The following is an 18,660-nucleotide window of genomic DNA, read 5'->3' as shown; positions in this document are numbered from 1 at the left end:
TGAAAGGTTCAAGCACCCCCACAATACTACTCCATTCTCAGAGTGTGACCCATCTGTATATCTGATCCAGTTGGTTTGATTTTATAATGCATCTAGTATTTCTGTGCTTCCTCTTTTGATTCTTTTATTGGTATTTTGGAAGATTTTAATTGTTCCATCCATGGAGTGGGTAGTGATGTTTCCTGGATTCTTCTATTGGAAAGAGTATAGGCAGGGTTAATCCTGCTTCATGAGAAATAACTCACAGAAAGACAGGACTTGTATCTCCTCATAAACCAGCTAACAAAAATTGGTCATCAATTTCCTTATTATATAATCACAAGTGTTTATATGTTGGACAATGGTTTTTCTTTGAAATAACTTATATGGTATAACATGTTAAGGTTATTTTTTAAATGAAAATTGAGATAGGTTTCCTGTTTCAAGTCAGACTGTAACCAATTACCAAGAGTTTTATAGTTTTTTCTCTTTCCTTTTTTGTTGTTTTATTAGTGGTGCTAATAGCTAACTCACTAAATATATTTTATCATATTGATAACTGAAAGTTTCTGGGTTATGGAAATGAATCAATTGTTGTTTTAGAGAGAGCAAATTGTTGACAAATTTCAGCTGTTCATTTAATTGCAGTTGCTTGGACTGTACATAATTAGTTTTATTATTATCGATGGTATTAGATGAAGTGTATATGTTGATATCAACAAAACTTGATTCTTCCACAATTCCTCTTAATGGTTTTGTAGCAGATAGCTTTCCTCAAATTCAATTTGAAAGTCAAAACCACTGGCAAATAATATTACTATATTTGGTAATCATTAGCATCATCATTTAGTATCAATTTTCCATGTTGGCATGGGTTAGACAGTTTGACGGGAACTGGTAAGCCAGAGAGCTGTACCAGGCCCCAGTCTGATTTTGGCTTGGTTTCTACAGCTGGATGCCCTTCTTAATTCCAACCACTCTATGAGTGTAGTGGGTGTCTTTTATGTGTCACTAGCACTGTCTGTGACAACAATTTCACTTGGCCTGACATGTCTTCTCAAGCACAGCAAACTACCAAAGGTCTCAATCATTTGTCATTGTCTCTGTGAGACCTAACAGCTGAAGATCTTGCTTCACCACTTTGTCCCATGTCTTCTTGGATCTACCTCTTCCACAGGTTCCTTCTGCAGTTAGTGATCAGCACTTCTTTACACAGCTGCCCTCATCCATATGCATCATATGACCATACCAGCACAGTTTTCTCTCTTGTACACCACATCTGATGCCTCTTATGCCTCTCAAGATGCTTACACCCTGCCATTCATGCACACTGACATTGCACATCCAGTGAAGCATACTAGTTTCATTTCTTTCAAGTCTTTGCAAGTCCTCTGAAGTCACAGTCCAGGTTTCACTGCCATATAGCACACAGACATCAAACAATCTGCCTTTCACTCTGAGGGAGAGGCCCTTTGTTACCAACAGATGCAGGAACTTTGCACAGCCTATTCTTATTCTAGCAGCTATGCCCTTGGAGCAGCCACTTCCACTGCTGACATGGTCAACTAGATAACAGATGTCTACTAACTATCCCCACTGGCATTTGACAGTCTATTTTCCGTACATATCTAAAAAAGCACCATCCGTTCGCGTCCGTTGCCAGCCTCGGCTGGCCCCCGTGCCGGTGACACGTAAAAGCACCGTCCGTTCGTGGCCGGTTGCCAGCTCTGTCTGGCCCCGTGTCGGTGGCACGTAAAAGCACCATCCGTTCGTGTCCGTTGCCAGCATCGCCTGACCCCGTGCCGGTGACACGTAAAAGCACCATCCGTTCGTGGCCGTTCGCCAGCTCTGTCTGGCACCTGTGCAGGTGGCACGTAAAAAACACCTACTACACTCGCGGAGTGGTTGGCGTTAGGAAGGGCATCCAGCCGTAGAAACACTGCCAGATCTGACTGGGCCTGACGAAGCCTTCCAGCTTCACAGACCCCAGTTGACCCGTCCAACCCATGCTAGCATGGAAAGCGGACGCTAAACGATGATGATGATGATGATGTACCTGTACATCTACCACACACAAAAACTATTTTCCCTGATATTGCTGCACCTCTTATGTGTCCATAGCTTGCACCAGGTACACCTTATGGATTTTCTACCTATGCCTTTTCTACATCTCACTGAAAAGATTTGTGATTTGTCTGCTTTCCTACTTACTAAGACTTTGGTCTTTGCTAAATTGACTGTAAAGCCCTTTGATTCAAGACCTTGCTTCCACACCTGAAATTTCTTCTCTAGTTCTGGCAGTGATTCAGCTATATAAACAAGATCATCAGCATAGAAGCCCATTTTAAATTCTTCTGTTACTGTCTGGAGGACTATGATGAACAAGAAGGGGCTGAGGATTGATCCTTGATGAACTCCCACTTGTATACTGACTTCATTGCTATACTCATTTCTAACTTTCAGCTTTCTGACAGCATCCCTGTACATGGCTTGTATAGCTCTCACTAGCCATTCATCTATCCCTAGATTCTGCATTGACCACCAGATAAGGGAGTGGGCGACCCTGCTAAAAGCTTTCTCCATGTCAACAAAAGCCAAGCACAGATATTTATTTTCGGCCAAGTATTTTCTTGCAGCTACCTTACCAGGAATATAGCATCAGTGGTGCTTCTCCCTGGCACAAAACTAACAACTACACTAACTTTCTTCTAATTAGTTGGGCTGTGACTCTCTCTGTAACTTTCGTCTCCTAGTCTAACAATTTGATACTCCTGTTATTATTTACCTTTATAGTAGCTGACTATGGTGCTGCTACACCAATCATTGGGTAGGACTCCCTCATGGACAACCCAATTAATTATATGGATGACTAGACCATAACCCATACTGTCAGATATTTTAAGCATCTCAGTGGTGATTCCTGATGGACTAGGGGTCTTCCCCGTCTTCATATCCTTCATGGCTTTATCTACTAAGCTGTTGTTTATTTGGATAGCTGGTCCCTCTGTTGCATCCACATTAGGCAGACTCTTCTGCCATTTAGCAGCTTTTCCAAGTCTCTTTCTTTGCAGAATCACTAAATGCAAGTGAACTATCATCCATGCAGACACATTTTTCTCATTTCATATCACAATTTTCTTTCACACAGTCTTGCAATCTGAAACACTTCAAGTCTCTGGTCCTCATGTCACAGAACATTGGCAAACACCTTTTCTGCTTCTTCCCTAGCTAAATATACCTGTCACCTAGCATCCTTTCTAGCTATATGATACTGTTCCCTGCTACCACATACTTCCAGTCCTGTTTCTTTTCTTTAATGGCTCTGTCAACTACATTATTCCACCACCATGTCATCTCCAGTTGAAAAGGGGCTTTGCACCATCCAAAAATTTGGACAGTGGCCCTAAACAGGTTGTCCCATAGGAACCTCCATGTTATATGTCACTATACCCTCCTCTTTCATCAAATGCTTCAAGTAACACATCTCTAAATCTCAGACTGTTCAAAGGATCCTTAAGCTTCCAGACCTTTCTTTTCCACACTAGTTGTTTTGGCAGTCTTTTAACCCTGATTCTGAAGTCGCTAATGACTAAACTATGCTAAGGGTGCATTCTTCATCTGGGAAAGTTTTGACATTTATAAGCAGCTATCTTTTCCATTTTCTGGTGAGAATGTAGTCAATCTGGCTAGTTTGCCCACAAAATGGATAGGTAGCAAAATGCCAGCAATTTCAGGGGGAGGTGTTGGTTGATTACATCAACCCCAGTGCTCAACTGGTACTTATTTTATCAACTCTGAATGGATGAAAGGCAAAGTCAACCTCAATGGAATTTGAACTTGGATTAAAAAGACAGACAAAATGCTGCTAAGCATCTTACCTGGTATGCTAACAAGTCTGCTAGCTCACCTTCTACATTTGGTAATATCAACCAGTGTATAAGCAGTGAACTGGTAGACTCATTAGCATGCTGGGCAAATGCTTAGCAGCATTTTGTCTATCTTTACATCCTGAGTTCAAACTCAGGTCGATAAAATAAGTACCAGTTGATTACTAGGGTCAATGCTTCCAAAAATTGCTGGCCTATTGCCAAAATTTGACACCAATATTAACCAGAGTTATTTTGGCTATATGTGACAATTTTTTTCCCAACCCATCATCATTGACATCAGTTTGTGATAGGCAATGACAGAAAAAAAAGAAAAGTTTAATTTTTATACCTAAAGGCCTCATAGAATATTCTAAAACATCTTGGTGGGTTTATATATAATCATCATCCTCATTGTTCGACCTTGGTCAAGACAATGGAATTTACTATGCTACGCCAGACTTCACAGTCCATCATAGCATTACAGAGGTCCTGTTACTGGATGCCTGTATCCCTGGAGATTACACCAGGGTTGGAGAGTGTGCACCCTCTGGTATCACGAGGAGAAGAGTAGAAATTGCCTCATTTTCAGCTCTACAACAATGTCCAGCAAATTGGACTCTCCTACCTTTCACAAGAGATGATACAGGTGGTTATATATAAACCTTGGGGTTCAACTTTCTATAGGAATTTTTTTTATTGTAATCGAAGCTCATGTCCCTTTAGGCCTTTGTTTAATAAGATAATTTTCATCACTCAATTTTTGAAAGGATCATTCCTGTTGTAACCAGCAGTTATGTCCAAATTTATATGAGATATTTCAGTTTTAATCTTTTGACAATTTATTGTTTCCTGATTCAAACACGTAACTTGTATTTAACGAATTGTACATAATGTATATGAAAAGTATCTAGTATTATTAATAAATGTTGTTGAAAGTAATTCTTTTCCTTATCAATTATTCATTGTGTTGCACGTAACAATTTACAAGTTAAACAAGTCTGATGTGCAAAAAAGAAAGAGAGTGGGTAAAACTGGAAAAGTAAATTAATACACCTTCCCTAGGGTCTCTCATCCCAGACTGGATGCCAATACACTCAATGACAACAGTGTAAGCAAGACTTATTCGCAGAACCTTAGATCCCTGCTACACTGCATTGGTTGTGTGTAACCACAAAGTAAGGCTGAGTTGGGCCTCTGAAAATTTGTTTTGGTATTTGAGATGTGGGGTTCTCAGAGACTAAAGTTTGGCAAGGAATAGCAGGTTTGAGGATTCTGCAAGAAGGTTGAGTCAATTTCACACTTCTGACTTACATACTGCCAACAGAGGAATCACTATTCTTGGTGGGGGTGAGGGTCAAGGCTTCCTCCCTTGGTATCCTGGAGTCTGATGAAGTACTCCTGACAGAGGAATCCCACCTAATACTGTTCTGAATACTGCAGTACCTTCAATGCTGATGACTGACCTGCTGGTCAGCTGAAATCTGCCCTTCATAGACAAGGTTCATATCACAGAAAATCAGCTGAAAGGCAGGAAGGCAGCTGGTGTTTGTGGCATCAAAGAATGTGGGCCTGCTGTAGTCTTGTTCTTGCAACAGACCATTTGGTCAATTTGGAGTAGTAGCATAGTGACTGACTGGAAGAAAGGCATAATTATCCCTCTCTGGAAAGGTAAAGGTGACCGCCTCAGTTGCAACAACTATAGGGCTGTTACACTCCTCTCAAAGCACAGTAAGGTCTTTGCCAGGGTTATTCTAAACAAGAGTTCAAAGTCTTAAAAAGACTTGGACAACTGGTGCAGTTGTGGTTTCACTGGAGATGCTCTGATATCTGAGCAAGAGGACAAAGCTTTGGATCTTCAGGTCTCTGGTCCTTCCTGTTTTGCTATGAAGGACATGCAGACACTGTCCAGGGCCCTGAGGAGCCAGCTGAATTCCTTTGTTACTAGAATACTTTACTTGATTATGAGTTACCATTAGCCAGACTTCATATCCAACCAATGACTATACTCAGAAACTGGGATGTGTCCTGTTACTCTTTTGAGTGTAGGCTTAAACTGTTTGGTCATATTGCTTGATTTTCCAAGTTGAATCCTGCATGCCATGTTTTCTTCTCTGAGAGTCTGGCTGGGGTGATGGCTCATGTTGGGACCACCAACTAAAACTTTAAAATCCTCAATTCTACACTGGCAAAATAATGTAAAAGAGTTGAAATGAGTCAAAAAAAATAAGGCACAATATAAGATAAGATGAAAAACAGGACAGCAAGTTACAGAGATTAGGGTAATCTGATGTAGTTTCTTATGCATGATCTTAATGAAGGCAGTGGGATGAGGGCGAAAAAATAGCAAAAATAATTCACTGATAAGAAAACTAAAGAACACAAGTAGGCTGTTGAGCTGTGGACAAGGATTTGAAAAGAATTTAAGAATTAAATTCTTCAACAATCAACTTTCTTTCAAATTCAGTCTACTATCACATTCATCCACAAAAATTACTACAATCTCACATTTTATATGTTTATTCATATAGCATATCATTCTGTAATATACAAAGTACATATATATCCATTTGCATTAACAAGCTATACATTGATAATATTTTACTTATATTTACTTGTTATTTTAGTTTATTTCTTGCTATTTTGCTTAAATTAAGATTACTAATTTCTCATAATTTCTTTCAAGCGCCCCACCTTAATTGGTTTGAGTACATTCAGAGGTAAAATTCTTTAAAAAAACACAATATAAGATGATCTCATTGTTTACCTTTACTGACCAAATTACTGTAATCTTATTCCTATTCAGGCCTTCCATAAAGGGTGAATTTTTTGTGTATAGAGTTGAATTGTAGATGTACTTGTTATGTTCCAGTGACCTAATGAGTTAGCTTTCATTATTTACACCAATTCATGAATATGCAATTGTGAGGATCAGAATCGAAATCGATCAATGGAAATTGCAGATGTGTTACCAGTGCCGGTGGCATGTAAGAGAACTTTCCGTTTCGCGACCGTTGCCAGCACCGCCCCGTTTCGTGTCTGTTGCCAGCCTCGCCTGGCCCTCGTGCCGGTGGCACATAAAAAGCACCATCCGTTCGTGGCCGTTTGCCAGCTCTGTCTGGCACCAGTGCGCTGGCACGTAAAAAGCACCCACTACACTCACGGAGTGGTTGGCGTTAGGAAGGGCATCCAGCCGTAGAAACACTGCCAGATTTGACTGGGCCTGATGAAGCCTTCTGGCTTCACAGACCCCAGTAGAACCGTCCAACCCATGCTAGCATGGAAAACGGACGCTAAACGATGATGATGATGATGATGATTGTATAATGCTGAGCATACATACTGATGTAAAGATGTACATATTATTTTGCATACTGAAATTAATAATACTACATAATGTAGGTTATGAAATGGCTGTAATCATGTGGAAGTCATATGGATTAAAAAAAAATTCTCTTTGTTTCCCATACCTCCTGACTTTACTCCTCACAGAAAAATTTATTGTTCAGGTTTCCTGGATTTTCAGTTACATGGACATATTACATTATACTATACAATAATTGATTGCTACATAAACTGATAACCAATTCCAAATGGGGAGCTTACTGTGACTGCTGCTTGCTTCTCTGAATCCAACTGCTCAACTACTCTTTTACACACAGACACACACACACACACACACACATATATATATATATATAATACATTAAAGGAGGCGCATGGCTCAGTGGTTAGAGCGTCGAGCTTACGATCGTGAGGTTGTGAGTTCGAATCCCAGACCGGGCTGCGTGTTGTGTTCTTGAGCAAAGCACTTTATTTCACGTTGCTCCAGTTCACTCAGCTGTAGAAATAAGTTGCGACGTCACTGGTACCAAGCTGTATCGACCTTTGTCTTTCCCTTGGATAAAACTGGTGGCGTGGAGAGGGGAGGCCGGTATGCATGGGCGACTACTGGTCTTCCATAAAAACAACCTTGCCCAGACTTGTGCCTCAGAGGGTAACTCTCTAGGTGCAAACCCATGGTCACTCATGACCGAAGGGGGTCTTTACCCTTAATACATTAAAAGTCAGCTTAAATCTTACTTGCTTGCTTGCAATGTTACCCAACCAAATTGATGCATAATGAAAAATACTATGAATTAAGTTCCCTCTGAAATGTAAATACAGAAGGAATAAAACAAATTTTGTGTAAATCTGTTAAGTAGTTGAGAAGATATTACAGGTTTTCGGAGTATAAATACCCAAAATGGTGCATAATGAGAAAATTCTCCAAAATTAACTTAATCCTGAAAAGGAAGTAACTCTTACCTTTCAATTAGACAGTGACTTGACAACGAAAATATACAGTTTGTTTTCTACAGTAAATGTATCTATTTTTGCTTTTGTTAAACACAATATTTTAGTCATTTAGAAATATTTTTAAGTGAATATGATTTAAAAAATGTAAGTTGTTTACAGTAAGTATTTATATTTAGTTTTCTTTAAACAGACAATATTTTAATGTTTTTTAAATTATTTTCAAGTAATGCCATTACAAAAATTTTTTTGGCATGTTTAAAAAATATTTTAAAGTGAAAATGACTTTAAAAATACAGTAAATATTTTGTAAAAGGCCCGTTCATAACCTCAGTGTGAAATAATTTTTTCCATAGGTTTTTTAAAGTGCATTCAACATATTTCACTGCCAAAAATTTGGTTGCTATTCCTAGCACGCCCTGCTACCATGTAACAGCTGTTTGCGATAAAGGACCCGAAATACCAGTTATGTGGTAGATGGGTGTGCAAGAAATACCAGCCAAATCTTTCCTTTTCTGGGGAAAGGAGCCATTTACATGTGATTTTGATATCACATTCATTGAAAGTATGAGAAATAACCTGGGAAAGGCAAAAATTTACAAAACAAAACTCTGTTACTGGGAAACTCAGACTTTCTCGGTGACCCAACAGGTTATGGGTAGTCTAGTCTAGTATATCATCATCATCATCATCGTTTAATGTCCGCTTTCCATGCTAGCATGAGTTGGACGATTTAACAGAGGGCTGGCGAACCAGATGGCTCCACCAGGCTTCAATCTTGATCTGGCAGAGTTTCTACAGCTGGATGCCCTTCCTAATGCCAACCTCTCCGAGAGTGTAGTGGGTGCTTTTCACATGCCACCAGCACGGGGCCAGTCAGGCGGTACTGGCAGCAACCTTGCTCAAATCTTTTACACATGCTACCAGCACAGGTGCCAGTAAGGCGATGCTGGTAACAATCTTGCTCGAATGGTGCCTTTTACGTGCCACCGGCACAGAGGCCAGATAACCGCACTAGCAACAATCATGCTCGGATGGTGCTCTTAACACCCTACTAGCACAGGGTTCGAGTGCCAGTAAGGCGATGCTGGTAACAATCAATAGCAGTTTGACTCGGATCAATATGACTAACCCATCTCATCAGAAATTAATAGATTTCTGAATAAAAAATATATTCATCTCCCGCTTAGATTGGATGTTGTATTAGAACACAGAATACTGCATTATTTACCATGGGAAGACCTTTCATATGGTGCATAAAAGCACTCGTGTTTGTATCACTGGTGAGTGTGAACCATCTGCTACAGCCACTGATTTTTGCTGTCATATAGTTACAGTAGCTGAGGAAATAGTAGTGGGTATTATGAAACTGAGTTGAGAGTAAAGCCTCATAGGTAGAGATAAGGCATATGGGCACAAGACATCAAAGATATGCTTTTTTGCCGTAATACCTGGGTTTTCTTGGGCAAAGCAAATCACCATATATAATATACACTAACAGAGATACCCAGCCTTACTCAAGATTAAAATGGCATAGTTTTTTATTGCTTTACTTGTTTCAGTCATGTGATTGCGGCCATGCTGGAGCACCGCCTACTAATTATTCTATCAGTGTTTTTTGCCGAACCGCTAAGTTATAGGTATGTAGACACACCAACATTGGTAGTAGCGGAATGGTGGGGGTACAAACACATACACACACAAATATACACATATACAACAGTCTTCTTTCAGTTTCCATGTACGAAATCCACTCACAAGGCTTTGGTAGGCCAGAGGCTATAATGTATATATATATAAGAAAAGTGGTGGGGGTTGACGTGCAGGTGTACTTATAAACATTAACTGATTTGGCTGGTATTTCTAGCACATCCTGCTACCACTGAACAGTCCGTATTGATCTTTTCCTTTAGATAGACAGAATTCAACCCAATTTCTAGTTAACTAAACAATTTGAAACTTCGTATACTGGTAGAATGTGTCAAAAGAAAACATTATTTTCACTTGGCTTTTTTGATAAATTTGTAAGTTTAACGTAGTTTTATTCTTCGAATTTTAACCAATGAATCGCCAGTATTTGAGCTCAAATCATTTGCTGCGTCTAAAAACTCAGACAACATCCTGTCACTGTTTGCTTTCATCGTTGCCTTGGAAGCGATTATATATACGCGATGTGTGTGTGTGCATGGTGAAACACTCCGAAGAGGATAGATGGATAGAGAGACAGACAGACAGATAGATAGAGAGACAGACAGACAGATAGATAGAGAGACAGACAGACAGACAGACAGATAGACAGACAGATAGATAGACAGACAGACAGATAGACAGACAGACAGATAGAGAGACAGACAGACAGATAGATAGATAGACAGACAGACAGATAGATAACTGAGACTCAGGGTTACAGAGAAATAGATATACAAGCATTAAGCAAAGTGATAAAGAGAGAGAGAAAGTAAGAAAGAAAGAGAGAGAAAGTGAGTGATGACAAGTGTATGAGCAAGAGAGAGAGAGGAAAATATTTAGTAAAACATGGATTAAAAGAGAGAAAGAGACCTTCGACCGGAAAAAACAATAGAGAGATGGAATAAGAAAGACATACAGATATATATATATATATTATATATATATATATATATATAATATATATATATATATATATATATATATATATATATATATATAATAGAGAGACGGACTGAGTGAGAGAAGGGAACGAATGTGACAAAAAACGAAAACAAACATTGAATCAGGAATGAAATGTGTGTGTGTGTGTACGTGTATAAATATATAAACATGTGCGCACGCACACATGTATGTATAACATTTATGTGTGCGGATGACTTAAATAGCGAGACAGACAGTAGAGAGAAGGATGAATAACACGCGCGTGTGTGTGCGCGCGCTGTTTACGTTAATGATTTGAGCTCAAATACTGGCGATTCACTGGTTAAAATTCGAAGAATTAAACTACGTTAAACTTACAAATTACAATTTATCAAAAAAGCCAAGTGAAAATAATGTTTTCTTTTGACACATTCTACCAGTATACGAAGTTTCAAATTGTTTAGTTAACTAGAAATTGGGTTGAATTCTGTCTATCTAAAGAAAAAGATCCCAGGTGTTTGTGAATAACTGTTATGTGGTAGCAGCGCATGCTACACTAACCCTTACCAGTGTGTGCAGTAAAAGTTCTGATTAAAAACAATCAAGAATTTGCAAATGTTATTGTCGGGCCCCTCGTATCATGAATAATATCTGATACAAGTTACCGTCCCTTGTATTGTCTGACATGTTTGTTTATATTTGCGAACGTCTGCTTCCTGTTCTATATTTTTAGTATAAAATATTTTAAAACAGATGAATCTTCGTAATTTTTTGCATACTTCAAATAATTTTTAGATATATTTCCTATTTTCATAATTTTTTTAGTGGGTTTAAATCCTAGGCGAATTGAGAGTAGTCTATTTATGTTGGGGGTGCAGAATTTCAAGGAAAAAATTATAAGAAAGCGTGTCCTAAGTCAAAGAGAACACACATGTCAAATTTGGTTGAAAATTGCCTTTTAATACATAAGATATTTACATCTGCATATTCATATAGAGAATTAATGAATATCAATCGCCCCGTCAGTCTTACCAGCTGCATCGCCAAACTGATGGAATCCTGTATCAGAGAAACCCTCTGGAACTTCTGGAAGTCTCACAGCCTCATCCAGCCGTCACAATTCGGATTTATTCCTAACTCCAGCTGCTGTAATCAACTCATCGAGTTTCTTGAGGATGTTACCCAAATCACTGATCGCGGATCCTAGGTGGATGTTGTTTACCTGGACTTTGCTAAGGCTTTTAACTCTGTGCCACACAAAAGACTTATGGTGAAGCTTTCTGCGTTGGGTGTAAGAGACGAACTCTATAACTGGTTAAAGTCCTTTATTTTCGGCCGAAAAGAGGTTGTCACAGTTCTAGGACAGCACTCTTCGCCCTATGAGATGACATCTGGTGTGCCGCAGGGATCTGTTCTTGGCCCCCTTTTATTTGTTGCATATGTTAATGACATAGATGCCAACTTAAAGAATGCCACAGTGCTGAAATATGCAGATGACATCAAGCTGTACCTCGAAATAAAGAGGTCAAATCCTATACACTATGGATCTCTATTGCAAGCAGACCTGGACACAATGCAGCAGTGGATCATGGACTGGCAACTCAAGCTGGCTGTGGACAAATGTACCACCATGCATTTTGGGAGGAGAAACCCAGCGTCCACCTACTCCCTCCACAACACTAGTCTCAAAAAGTCTTCAAGTGAACGTGACCTGGGTGTTATTGTCGACAGTGATTTGCGTTGGACAAAACACATCGCCAAAATTGTCAAGAAGGCTGAGGGTGTCTTGGCATCACTCACCAAATCCTTTGTGAGCCGCTCTCCGGCTATTTATCTGCGGCTTTATATAGCTATGGTAAGACCTCACCTGGAATTTGCATCACCGGTCTGGAACCCCTATCTTGCCCAGGACATCAATCGTCTGGAAGCTGTTCAGCGACGTGCAACCAAAAGAATGCCCTCCATCAGGCATTTGCCATATCCTGAACGCCTTACTTCCCTGGGCATGGACACATTGAAACTCCGACGTCTGGCAGCTGACCTGGCAGACACCCATAAAATTATCAACCATCGCACAAACAATAACACTGAGCACCTCTTCAAACTCCACCCATCTAACACCCGTGGACATATTTACAAAGTAAGAAAACAGCACAGCTCCCATGACTTCAGGAAACATTTTTTCACGCTGAGAGTTGCTGAAGCGTGGAACAAACTGCCGGCATCGGTTGTTAGTTGTCGGAGCACTGCATTCTTCAAGACTTCCATGCTTCCTGAAATTCGTCAACACTACACTTGATTTTCTCCCCTCAATACACACACAAGCATGTTCACTTTCCAGACATTTCTACATTACTGCATGTACTTTATATGCACTTTCTGACAAGTTGTGGTGCACCTGAGCACTGTATACAATAATTTCATTATTATTATTATTATTATTATTATTATTATTATTATTATTATTATTAAATCCGTAATAATTAGGAGCACAATAACAGGTTGTTAAACTCCAACATTGCAGTGTTTGATGGGTGATACTAGTATATACTAGAGTGTCACTTCTTATCATCATCATTTCACCAAGTTGAACTATTAATCCCTACACATACTTTTCTCTCCGTTTTTTTTTTTTTTTTGCTCTCACCTCCCAACTCTTCCTGTCGAAGAGAGTAGGCTTGAAACGTCAAATACTTTTCCATTCTTGCCAAGCATCAAACTAATGCACTTGCTTGTTGCTCCTACACCGGTCTTTGTCTTTTGTAATTTGAAATAATATATATATATATATATATATATATATATATATATATATATATATATATATATATATATATATAAATTCGGGGTGAGTACTTGATAATTATAAGCACCTGTGTATACCGTTTGGTGGTGTAGGTGGTGGAGTAAATTGATCAAAATAAAATAAAAACATGATGCGAAGGATTCAGCGGTACATATGTTTCGGGCCTTTATTAGACAGATTTATAACAATGCATAATGTATGTCTGTGGCCTTCTTCAGCCGCGCACAACAGCTTCCACAAGGACATGTGTTACATCAAAAATTCTTGGTTGGGGATGCAAATCCTCTCATTCGCGTACGACATAATGCGGCAGCAGCATAGAATTGAAGCGTCCATCTCTTTCTTCTCTCAATGTAGAATGAGGAAAACTGGATGTTGAGGTAATGTAAATAAATAAATACATATATAGACGTGAAGATGGAGGGGCGAGAATTCGGGACCAGGGATAAAAAATGTATAAAAGGTGTAAGTATAGAAAAATATAAAAATGTAGAGCATAAAGATATAAAGAGTTATAAGGAGATGTAAAGGAGGTATAAAGAATATAAAGAAATATAAAGAAATATAAATAAATGTAAAGGCATAAGGTTATAAAGTAAAAATAGAAATAGAAATAAAAGTAAAAAAACATGATAAAAACATGATAAAAGTGTAAAAGAATGTAAAGATAAGGGATGTATAGAGGTTACGGACCAAGCATGGTGGTCAGGAGATTGATAAAATTTAGTTGTAGAATTGTCAGTAAATCAACAGTTTCGTCTGGGGACCTAATGTGTTGTAAATCAGAGCTGATGAGCATTTAATCTGGTTCCTTGATTTAAATGGACTTCTAGTACATACATATCATCATGGATACATACACCCACATACCCGCGTACATATACGCCTCCAAGCCTATAAGCATACACACGCACTCGCGTGTAAACATGTACATAAACACACACGCGCCCACACGCACGCGCGTACACATACATACATACAACAGAATATCCGCATGTATACACGGACACTATACGCGTACACACTCACATGTACATACACGCGCCCATCGCTACATACACACACGTATATGCCCACGCCTCTAGGTCTAGATATAAGATATTAAAGGATGTATATAAGAACGTATGTAAAAAGTCACGTACTCATGTCTATACGTGCACGCACACACGGCTGTGTGTCCGCATGCGCGTGCACATATACACTCACATACACACACAGAGACACACGCGCATATGGGTATAGCTATAAGATATCGAAATATGTATGTACATATATGCGCGTGCATATGTATGTATGCGTATACACACGTACGCGGACGCTCGTATAGTCAAAAAGTGGATCCATAGGTAAGTAAATAAACATATATAGAGGTGTAAAGCGATAAGTTAGGGGTAAGAACGAGGGTAAGGGTAAAAATTAGAAATAAAAAATACAGTATAAAATAAGAAATACAATGTAATAGTTAGAAATGAAATATAAGAATTATAAAAATTATAAGAGTTAAGGTAAGGGATGAAAATAAAAATGAGAATAAATGGAAGTAGAATAAAAGTAAAAATAAAAATAAATGGAAGTAGGATAAAAGTAAAAATAAAAGTAAAAATAAAAATAAAATAAAATAAGATAAAAATATAATTTGGTAAAGTTTAACATGAGATGAAGGTGGTTGAAAGTTAGAGGTGTGTGTGAAACGTAGGGGCGGGCGGGGGGAACTGAAAATTGGAAGGGTGGGAAGCGGAGTTTGGCGGTGTGCGTTCAACATCCGAGTTAGAAATGTGAAAGGGTATAGATATAGGGAATTAAATATTGATATAAGTTTACGGTGGGAGATAAGGACTTAACGATCAAACGTGTGCCATTGCATTGTTTTGGGGGAACCAAATTTCTGATGAGCATTATAGGGGCACCAACTTTAAGTTTGAGAAAGTGTGGTGGTAGTCCGGGATGCTCAAAGGAATTGAGCACCTCTATTGGATAGTTGATGACGTCCTCTGGGTCAGGAGTTGTATCGATAGACTGATATACATAGACTTCCCCAGGAATGAGTTTTAGCATTTCATCATTAATATGGTGAACAGTTTTATTCCTCGGGGCCAGTATAGCCTTTTTGCCAATCCAATCCATATTCTGATAATTAGCTTGTAGATCTGGGAACACTGCATCTCTGAGATCAGAAGGCGTCTTAACAATGGTACAAATGGAATCGATGGCAATATTACCATTTTCATCCCCTGGTATTTTGCCTTCGCCAAGTGCAAGGAGGGTGTGAGGAAATGCTGCTGATGTGATATTACGTCGCATATGAGTACGCATATTGGTGTGAAGTTTGAGAGTTACTTCCCTTTATTAAAAAAATATGCATTAAAATGGAAAAAAATGATGGTAAATTATTTGTAAAATCATAGACTCATCGTAGACGCGCGCTAATACCCAGAAGGGCTCGATATGAATCACGACTATAAGATACCCGGTTTTGGTTAAACTGCATCGCAAAATGTGGGAGTAGTTAGGAATCTAAATCGGAGTAGACAGACACACAACCTTTCTTTTATATATAAACTAGCAGTATCGCCCGGCGTTGCTCGGGTTGTAAGGGAAATAACTATATAAGCATTTTTAGAGAGTTATAGCCAAAAAATAGCCAAAAAATGCATTAAAAATTGAAAAAAAATTAAGGTAAATTTTTTTTAAATCGTTGACACATCGTAGATATTTTTAGAGAGTTACTTCCCTTATATAAAAGCGAAAAAAATGCATTAAAATGGAAAAATATGATGGTAAATTTTTTTTTAATCGTAGACTCATCGTAGACGCGCGCTAATACCCAGAAGGGCTCGATATGAATCACGACTATAAGATACCCGCTTTTGGTTAAACTGCACCGCAAAATGTGGGAGTAGTTAGGAATCTAAATCGTAGGAGACAGACACACAACTTCACTCTTATATAAAGATGGTTTTTTTTTCAGTCATAGAGTTAGATTTATGAAGGTCTTCAGTAGAAAATCCTTCTAATTCTGACTCGCTGCTTGATATAATGAAATTCGTATCCATTTTTTGTCAGAATTACAAATTTTGAAAACACAATAGGAACAAATTTCGGAAAAAAATCTCCCATAATTCACGGAATTAAAATTACACTTCGATTTTTGTACAAAACTGTATTTGAAGTGTTTACGAAGTATAATACGTGTTTTCACGAATGTACTAAAGAGATTGACTCTGATATTCTCATTTACTCTGGTATTCTCATATGAATAGGTAAATTCGGGCGGTTTGGTAACGAAAGGGTTTATATAAGTGTCGTCTGTTTATACATAAACACTGTTTCATACTTTCAGTTTAGTCTTCCTCAAATCACTCTGTCGCTATTTACTCTCTTCCAAGAACATTTTCACTCACGCTTATCTGTTAGCTTGCCATACATTTTACTCATGTATCTATCAGCGTGATAGACAGAAACAAATATTACATCTAGTTTCACTTTATTCGTTGCACACTGTGTGTGTGCGTTTGCGTGTGGTGTAAACCAGACTAAGAAAAGCATTTGACATACACACCAGAATATGAGTTTTCTGTAATTTTTGCTTAATTGGAGTTTAAATTTAAAAACTGGACCTGGCAAAACCCGATGCATTCTACTCTTAAAAATGCTAGGTAAATTGTAATTGAAGAAATCCTATATTGTAGATTTCTATAACTGACAAAGGGAGGCAGATAAAATCTGCCTTTTATAATAAGATATATTTTCGTCCTAAAAAACTTTGTATGGATTGAATGGTTACCTCTATGGAAATATATACACGCACATTATACATACATGTGTGTATAGATGAATATATAAATACATTTAAATATCTATATACACTTTTGGGCGATCTTTCTGTTTCTTAGAGATAACTTTAGATCTTATTTTCGTCCTAAAAAACTTTGTGCGGAGTGAATGGTTACGTCTATGGAAATATATACACACACATTATACATACATCTGTGTATAGATGAATATATAAATACATTTAAATATCTATATACACTTTTGGGCGATCTTTCTGCTACTTGTATATACTTTAGATCTTATATTCGTCCTAAAAAACTTTGTATGGAGTGAAAGGTTACCTCTATGGAAATATATACACACACATTATACATACATCTGTGTATAGATGAATATATAAGTACATTTAAATATCTATATACACTTTTGGGCGATCTTTCTGCTACTTGGATATAGGTCTTATATTCGTCCTAAAAAACTTTGTATGGAGTGAAAGGTTACCTCTATGGAAATATATACACACACATTATACATACATCTGTGTATAGATGAATATATAAATACATTTAAATATCTATATACACTTTTGGGCGATCTTTCTGCTACTTGGATATAGGTCTTATATTCGTCCTAAAAAACTTTGTATGGAGTGAAAGGTTACCTCTATGGAAATATATACACACACATTATACATACATCTGTGTATAGATGAATATATAAATACATTTAAATATCTATATACACTTTTGGGCGATCTTTCTGCTACTTGTATATACTTTAGATCTTATATTCGTCCTAAAAAACTTTGTATGGAGTGAAAGGTTACCTCTATGGAAATATATATACACACATTATACATACATCTGTGTATAGATGAATATATAAATACATTTAAATATCTATATACACTTTTGGGCGATCTTTCTGCTACTTGGATATAGGTCTTATATTCGTCCTAAAAAACTTTGTATGGAGTGAAAGGTTACCTCTATGGAAATATATACACACACATTATACATACATCTGTGTATAGATGAATATATAAATACATTTAAATATCTATATACACTTTTGGGCGATCTTTCTGCTACTTGGATATAGGTCTTATATTCGTCCTAAAAAACTTTGTATGGAGTGAAAGGTTACCCCTATGGAAATATATACACACACATTATACATACATCTGTGTATAGATGAATATATAAATACATTTAAATATCTACATACACTTTCGGGCGATCTTTCTGCTACTTGGATATAGGTCTTATATTCGTCCTAAAAAACTTTCCTGTCACACAGTCACGCACACACACACACCCTCACACACAC

Source organism: Octopus sinensis, linkage group LG4, assembly GCF_006345805.1.
Source record: "Octopus sinensis linkage group LG4, ASM634580v1, whole genome shotgun sequence".
NCBI lineage: Eukaryota > Metazoa > Mollusca > Cephalopoda > Octopoda > Octopodidae > Octopus > Octopus sinensis.
The sequence above is the reverse complement of the archived record's forward strand: the minus strand, read 5'-3'. Positions refer to the sequence as shown.